Genomic DNA, 8,090 nt, shown 5'->3' with positions numbered 1-8,090 from the left:
CATGCTTGGGGTGAATTTGCCTTTAATTTTCTCCAAAACTATACAGTAAAATGACTTGAAAATTAATACAGTAACAGTCAGGGTGACTGTGAACAGGAATAAATTGAAAGAATGAGCAAACCTATAAAGCAAATATTTTTATGAGTGTTTGAAAATGGGTAATGGTGCAACTGCTGGAATGCACTTTGTTTTTTGGAGTGAATTTGCCATAAATTTTCTGCAAAACTATACAGTAAAAAGACTTGAAAATTAATACAGTAATATTCAGGGTGATTGTAAACAGGAACCAATTGAAAGAACGAGATAAAGCATAAAGCAAATATTTTTATGAGCGTTTGAATGTGGGTAATGGTGCAACTGCTAGAATGCGCTTTGGAGTGATGGAGTGATTTTGTCATTAATTTTTTCCAAAACTATGCAGTAAAATGACTTCAACATTTATACAGTAATAGTCAGGGTCACGGTGAACAGGAATCAATTGAAAGAATGAGCAAACCTATAAAGGAAAGATTTTTATGAGTGTTTGAAAATGGGTAATGATGTAAAAGTGAAAGGATGCACTCAGATGCTTGGGGTGAATTTGGCTTTAATTTTCTCCAATACCATAGAGTAAAAAGACTTCAAAATTAATACAGTAATAGTCAGGGTGACTGTGAACAGGAATCAATTGGAAGAACGAGCAAACCTATAAAGAAAATATTTTTTGAGTGTTTGAAAATGGGACATGGTGTAAAAGTGCTTATGCACCCAGATGCTTGGGGTGAATTTGGCTTTAATTTTCTCCAAAACCATACAGTAAAAATATTTGAAAATTAATACAGTAATAGTCAGCGTCACTGTGAACAGGACTCAATTGAAAGAATGAGCAAACCTATAAAGGAAATATTTTTATGAGTGTTTGAAATGGCACGTGATGCAAAAGTGCTTATGCATTTAGATGCTTGGGGTGAATTTGCCTTTCATTTTTCTACAAAACCATAGAGTCAAATGACTTGAAAATTAATACAGTACTGGTCAGGGACACTGTGAACAGGAATCAATTGAAATAATGAGCAAACCTATAAAGGAAAGATTTTTATGAGTGTTCGAAAATGGGACATGGTGTAAAAGTACTTATGCACTTAGATGCTTGGGGTGAATTTGCCTTTAATTTTCTCCAAAACTATACAGTAAAATGACTTGAAAATGTATACAGTAATAGTCAGGGTGACTGTGAACTTGAATCAATTGGAAGAATGAGCAAACCTATTAAGGAAAGCTTTTTATGAGAAAGCGTGAGAATGCACATTGAGTTTTGGACTGATTTGCCTTTAATTTGTACATAAATTGTACAATAGATTTAACTTGAAAATTAATACAGCAATAGTCAGGGTCACTGTAAACAAGTATCAGTTTAAAGGTGTATACACACACACACACTGTTAATATATATATTAACATTGATAAAAACACACACACACACACACACACACACACACACACACACATATATATATATATATATATATATATATTAACATTGATAAATTATGTATATTAATAAATGTACAATTCAAATGTTAATGTACAAAAAATAATGTATTCACAAACATTAATTCAATGTTCAAGTCATTTAAAAAAAAATCCTGAAATTGTATTATTTATGTAATGATATAAAATAGCAATAAATAAATGTTCTGATGTTGCTTTATGGTCTTTTTAGGGTTAAATTACGTTTTATGCAGACATATTTTGGGTCACCGTGAACAGCAATCTATTGAAAATAGCAAAAGTATAAAGGAAACGGCGTTATGACAGCTTCTTTACATGCATTTTGACCGCTCCCAGCACCCATACCGTAAGTACGCGATTAGACGCGCAGACAAAATAAAAGTGCGGCTGGCTTGACCGTGTATTTTCAAGACGCGGCTGGCTTGACCGCAGTCTGCTCACGGGACACACACAGACACACAGCAGTGCTGGGAAGGGGACACGCGAATCACCTCTTCAGTTTATCTAGAGCGGGATATTTGCCTTCAAGAGTGGATTAAAAGGGACATTTTAGTAAAGAACTGAGGCAAGTTGTGTTTTCATTCATTTAAAAGTTGCATTTTCTTACCGGATGAAAGTCTTTTGGGTTGCCAGTATGCGGTGAACTTCCATTCGCTGCATATTCATTCATTTAGTGAAATAGTCCGAAAGAGACGCCGAGTGTAGTTATTTTAATCTGAACGGAAACTTCTGAACATTTTTTTATTTTTAGTTATTGTTGCACAAAGGAGGTGTGGGTCTAAAGTTAAACAAACAGCAGATCGCGTGCGGCTGGAAAGCATTAAGGAAACTGGATTTAACCTTTATTTAGAATGTAAACCGGCTAAATGAGCTCAATAAGTAAAAGTAGCCTATCGGAAGAAGACAATGAAGGAGAAAGGGACATGAGCCTCGATTAATAAAACGTTTCATGTTGGGTTCAATTGCCAAGCAACGTGCGCATTAACCGGAGACTTGAATGATCAGAAGTATAAAGAGCGCAACAGTGTTTGCATGGATGGTGAAGATGGCAACACACACACACACAGACAGACAGACACACAGACACACACAGACAGAGACAGACAGACAGACAGACAGGGCGGTGAGCGTCTTAATGGTCTTAAAGTTAAGTGGCAAAGACAAAGAAGCCTGCTGAGTTTGAGTTGGATCTAACAAAACCCAGTGTCCTCGGGCCACTTTTTTGCTCATTGTCCCCCACTTGTTGGTGTGTGTGCTAAAGCAAACATAACTCTTACTATTGCTCTATGATGTTGGGCTAAATTATTATTCAATCCCTAAACCTATTAATCTTGGACACGTGACACTAGTTCCGCTTAGTTTGGGATACTGCCATGAGTGATACATGATACCTCAAATCATTGCTGGGAAAGGTGTCCTGTTACTTTTCTAAGTGTTCAGATTTTATTGTTATTTTTTTTCTGGTGAATGCTAAAATTGGATAGAAAATCTCATAGACTTGCATGGAAGTGATTAGAATATCATAGGGACTTGTGGGTGGGCTGATCAGTAGGCAACCACTCGGAACACTTTCGAAGATGTATGGCAACATAACAGTTACTCAGAACATGTAGAAACCACAGCAAAAACTGGGCAACCACTTTTAAAAGTAACGCATTACAATATTGCGTTACCCCATTCAAAAGTAACTAATTGCGTTACTTAGTTACTTTTTATGGAAAGAAATGCATTGCGTTATTTTTGCATTCACGTTACTATGTTACTTTTGCGTTACAACTGTAACGGCCCTTTTACACCAAAAGTGAAATTAATAAGCCTCATCCTTGAAGGAAGTGCCTCTCCACGAGGACAGAGTGAATAAATGGGAAAACAAAGTAACTTCGTTACTTATTTGAAAAAGTAACTCAGATATTTTCTTGAAAACTTAAAAGTAATGTTACTTCATTATTTACTTGGAAAAAAAGTAATCTGACTACGTAATGCGTTACTTGTAATGCTTTACCCCCAACATTGTTGGCAACTATGCAGAATACCCTAGCAACTGTACAGCAAGCACCATGCTAAAACAAAGCTAAACACCTTAGAAACTGCATAGCAATGCCCTGAACACTCAGAACATCATAGTGGCAGTGAGCAACAGGCAGTTGCATTTTCTTCAGAAAATATAATTATCCTGTTTTCTTTATGTTCTCCTCTTGTTAAACATTGGAGCTATGTTTCAAACCTTTGGACTTAAAATGCGTAATTGTTGTGATTATGTTCGCTTTCATCTAACATGATTTGTACTAGGACACTAAAAGCTTGATTTTATTGGTTTGATTGATAAGTAGCTGTGGAAACGTCCTTATTGGACCAATTGTTAGTGCTATTTTAAGGATTGATGGGATAGATGATCAAACGGAGGGAGTCATTTATTTTTCTTCACGTAAAGCACACAAAAAGTAAAAACATATTTGTTAGTGTAAAATTAAATGGTCTTCTGTCATGTTAGATCCTCATATTGCTGCCTGTGGAATGTGAACCAAGTTTATGGTCTATGGAAACCAATCTCGCCCAACAGTCAGTGCCAGAAAACTGCTCATATTGGGTTTGGTGTAGTGTATTTAATCAGCGTAACTGGAAACCGTGGGCTTTATGTGCTGGCCGACTGTAGTCTTCTATAACTTTGTGTAATTCCCTTAACGTTGCGTAGTGAATGTTCCTAAGATGCAGCAGGTATTTCTCTAAATCAGATTTATCTGTTGTCATAAAACAAGGAGTTCACATAAAGTCTCGCTTTCTTTTCTCTAGCAGTAAACTTTGCAGAAATGACAAGTACTGTATGTAATGCACTTTCTCTGCACCTTGCTCACCTCACTTGGAGCTTATGTATTAATCCACCCACTGAACGCCTGCGATTAAAGCGCTCTTCTCTGGAAAGCTGCTTTGCAAACCACAATCAAAAGATGTGAGAGACTGAAGAGAATTGTTGACTTTTCGAGGGGGTTGGGTCTCACAGGCTTCATACAGTAGAGTCACTTTCTCTAAAGCAATGCCCCTTTTTATCGAGGTCTTTGTGTTTAGTTTTACAGATAGGGATGATGGACGTTTGGTTTTTGAGAACTCTTCACAGATGAGCACAAAGAACTCTAGCACAAAGTCCTTGTGCCCACTACAACTGGCCATGGTGTAAATAAAATTACAACATTGAACAATTCCCAAATTGAATTACTATTATGAGTCATTCTCCCTGCACTCTCAAAATGTTACAGTCAAATTCAAATATATGTGCTGATTGTAATTAAGGACCTTTAGTGAGTAGATTAATAGGCCACCATCTTTTTTTATTCAATTACATAATTTTCGACACTTCATGGGATGAGTAGTTCATTCCCTCTTAAAAGAACTTGAGTACAAGTCATGTACATTTTGTCATGTCTTATACACAATTTTCAGTTACTTAATGCTTTGAATCCTATGTTGTGATTCATGTCGGAGCTCATTGGTTCAGTTTATAACTCTTTATTGATTTGTATTTTTTTTTTTTGCAAATTTTTGTTATATTGTAGGCAAAAAAAAAAAACACGTGAAAAGAGTAGCGTGTCTAAATTCGTAGTATTTATAAAACACTAGGCGAAAAGTATCCGGATGACCTACTGTTTCCACTGAGTGTTTGAAGTGCACATCCAGTGGACAACTTACTCTCCCTTGAGGCCATGGGTGAATGGCATTGAAGCGCTGCAACTTACGCTGTAGGTCACATGACAATGACGACATACTACACAAAAATGGATTAAGGGCGTCTTAGTGCAGTGGTTCTCAACTCTGTTTCTGGGGACCCAGTGACCCACTGCTCTGCACATTTTGCATGTGTCTCTTATCTGACACATTGGCTGAGTCCAAAAGATTATGCTGCTGACTTGTTGCCTTATAATGCAATGACTTTGCAGGCTGCGTTTGCGCACAAAGGCACTTCATGCAACTGATTTCGGAGATGCTTGTGAGGCAGAGTAACAGTTTAATGAGCTACGACAAAATAGAGCGAGATTTGGTGATAACTAGGCAAATATTTAATTACTATAATTAGGCCTGTCACGATAACAACTTTTTGTTGTGCGATATATTCTTTTCTCTGTAAATTAAGGTTGCACACGATTGCTGAAAAACACAATCCCTACTTAGCAGTCAGATGTCCATATGCACAAAGGCACAGATCCCTAAACAACACCATATCTGCAGATGAAACTCTTTTTGTAGAAGCATTTTTTAAATTTGAACTAGCACCTCATTACTACACCACGTTATGTACAAGAAGCTGCAAAAGACAGGCGCAAGTGGAATGTACTAAACATGGTGACATACATTTTTAAGTAAATATAATGGGCGATATATTGCGTCACCAAAAATGATTGCGGTCATGTACATATATTGCGCGATAAGTCGATATATTGATTATTGTGACAGGCCTAACTATAATACTGATTTCTTGCTAGAAGTAACCTCAAAGGTGGGAAAAGTTGTTCAGTAACATACATTTAAACAAACTGACCACCAACTTTCAGGCACATCTTTATTTTTAGCTGAACCATCACGGAATGGATTGTGGGATATCAACGGCAGCGAAGGATAGGCCTACATCTATGCTGCCTTCAAAAATTGATCAGATGAAGGTATCTCAGGAGACAGGAAGTGAAGCTGACTGTGGATTCGGATGTACCTTGATACCTTGGAATGCATCCTCTGAAGGCATAATTTTTCAGCTTTCGGATGCAGCCACTCTGTTCAGTTCATGGAGCTTTCTCCTAAAGACATGATGATCTGAATCAGGTGCGTTAAATAAAGAAGATGTGCTACAAAATGTGCAGAGCAGCGGGCCTGGAGTTGAGAACCACTGTCTTATTGGATGGTGAAGAGCAGGACTCTTCAAATCTGGCCTCCAAGGGCACCTATGCAGGTCGAGTTTACTGATTATTTTTTTTTAAAGGATATTGGTATGTAATTTCACCATGGCATAGCTCTTCTCCTGTGTGAACAGTAGAAAAGATTGCGTTGTGTGCACAAAGTATCAAGTATTCCATGTGGAGTGTGCTTTAGTGAGGTTAGGTCCATGTTTTTTTTTTTTTTTAAACGGGATCATGTCATTGCCACTTTAAAATTAAAGTTCAACCTTAACACAACATATTGGGAAGTGTCCAGCAGCTTCTCAAGAATCAGAAGTGAGGATAAGAGCAACAGACTTGAGGTAGATCCACTGTCCCAGACATGCATCATGGGAGAAAATTGGGACATTTTCTGAAAATTTGTCTGTGCATGCAGGAGAGTGTTGAACGTATAGCCATCATACTGAGCATTGCAATCTCTCTCGTTCTATCTCGACATGTTTTTGAAAGCTCTTTATTTTCATAGGCTTATTTTGGACATGAGTGAGTTTTTATGGTGGCTTAGCAGACATTCATAATATGTTAGTTCCTTAGGCGAGACACTTGGAGTTATGAACCAGCCTGTCACACAAATCTTAGTTTTATTACTGTTATTATTATTATTATTATTTTAAATGACAATGATCCCAGAGATGTGATTCAGGGATGTGTTCTAGTCTTCAAAGCTTGGCTCTTGTGTGATTGTGGAAAGTCAATCCGAGGGTTTATCTTGGACATGGTGCAGACTCGCATAGCAGTGTTTCAGGGCACTGAGCATGCTTGCAAGTACTCCCAAATAGCCACAATGGCTTTGCCCCATCGCTTCATTTGGAGAACGTCTGTAGTTGCCATCACAGCCATGTGTCTGGCCCTTTATTCAACGGTCTGTACTCGATTAAACCCTATTATGTTGTTAACTTGTTACATTAAATGTGAGGTTAAAGTTTTGGTTCTGCATTTGCAGACTTTTTTTTTAGCTTGAGAAAGGGCATGGGTTGATTTGAAACTGAGCTGAATCATTCTTACTTAAATGTGTTATACGATCTAAATGGAGGGTCTGTTTAATCTGAGTTGTATGTCTGTCTGGGTGTTTCAGGAGGAAGGTTGAAAAGAGGGACTTTCTGCTCTACCTTGTCCGCGAGTGGAAAGTCACACATGGCTCACATCCAGGAATTTTAAATTATGTATTATTGGCATTTCGCTTAGAAATGTAGGGCAGATGCAGAGTTTTTTGGGTGTGGGCCAGTTCTGAAAGGTGACAGCCGGTCAGTCCTGAGAAATATTAATGCTGATGCTGCACTTCATTTTTAGGGCAGTCGTGCAACTAAAAATACTACGCGGCTTAATCTGATGGATTTGTGCGGAGTTGTGGGTAGCTCTGTGCGGTGAATCTGAAATCTGGCTTCAACAATGATGCATTTATTTGCTAATGCACATCAACTGCATCCAATTATGAGCAGGAAAGCATGTCTGCCCTGATGCACTGTATATGGAAACACCGCATGGTCTATCTGTTTAAAGAAGCAATTCCTTTGCAATAGTGAGAAAAGGTAGTTTGTAGCAGGGTGGGGCAGTAGGCTATAGCTAAATATTTTTCATCTTCTTGGTGATGTTCAATACATATCTTAAGTTTTATGTATTTGCTCAAAAAGGAAGGAGAACCATAATTTAAACATCCATCCATCCATCCATCCATCCATC

The 8,090-nt window shown here is 37.8% G+C and overlaps 1 protein-coding gene across 1 annotated transcript in view; it reads left to right on the top strand.

The window, feature by feature from the left end:
* The first annotated feature begins 1,853 nt into the window (after nucleotides 1–1,853).
* Nucleotides 1,854–8,090, top strand: part of LOC107676996 (unconventional myosin-Ib-like) — a 19,341-nt gene continuing 13,104 nt past the window's right edge. The window contains exon 1 of the mRNA XM_016471777.1: nucleotides 1,854–2,056. The gene's annotated coding sequence lies outside the window, so the exon portion shown is untranslated. The remainder of the gene's footprint in view (nucleotides 2,057–8,090) is intronic.

The sequence above is a fragment of the Sinocyclocheilus anshuiensis genome, unplaced genomic scaffold (genome assembly GCF_001515605.1).
Source record: "Sinocyclocheilus anshuiensis isolate Anshui unplaced genomic scaffold, SAMN03320099.WGS_v1.1 scaffold616, whole genome shotgun sequence".
NCBI classification, from domain to species: domain Eukaryota; kingdom Metazoa; phylum Chordata; class Actinopteri; order Cypriniformes; family Cyprinidae; genus Sinocyclocheilus; species Sinocyclocheilus anshuiensis.
This window is presented reverse-complemented; position numbering and strand designations above follow the sequence as displayed.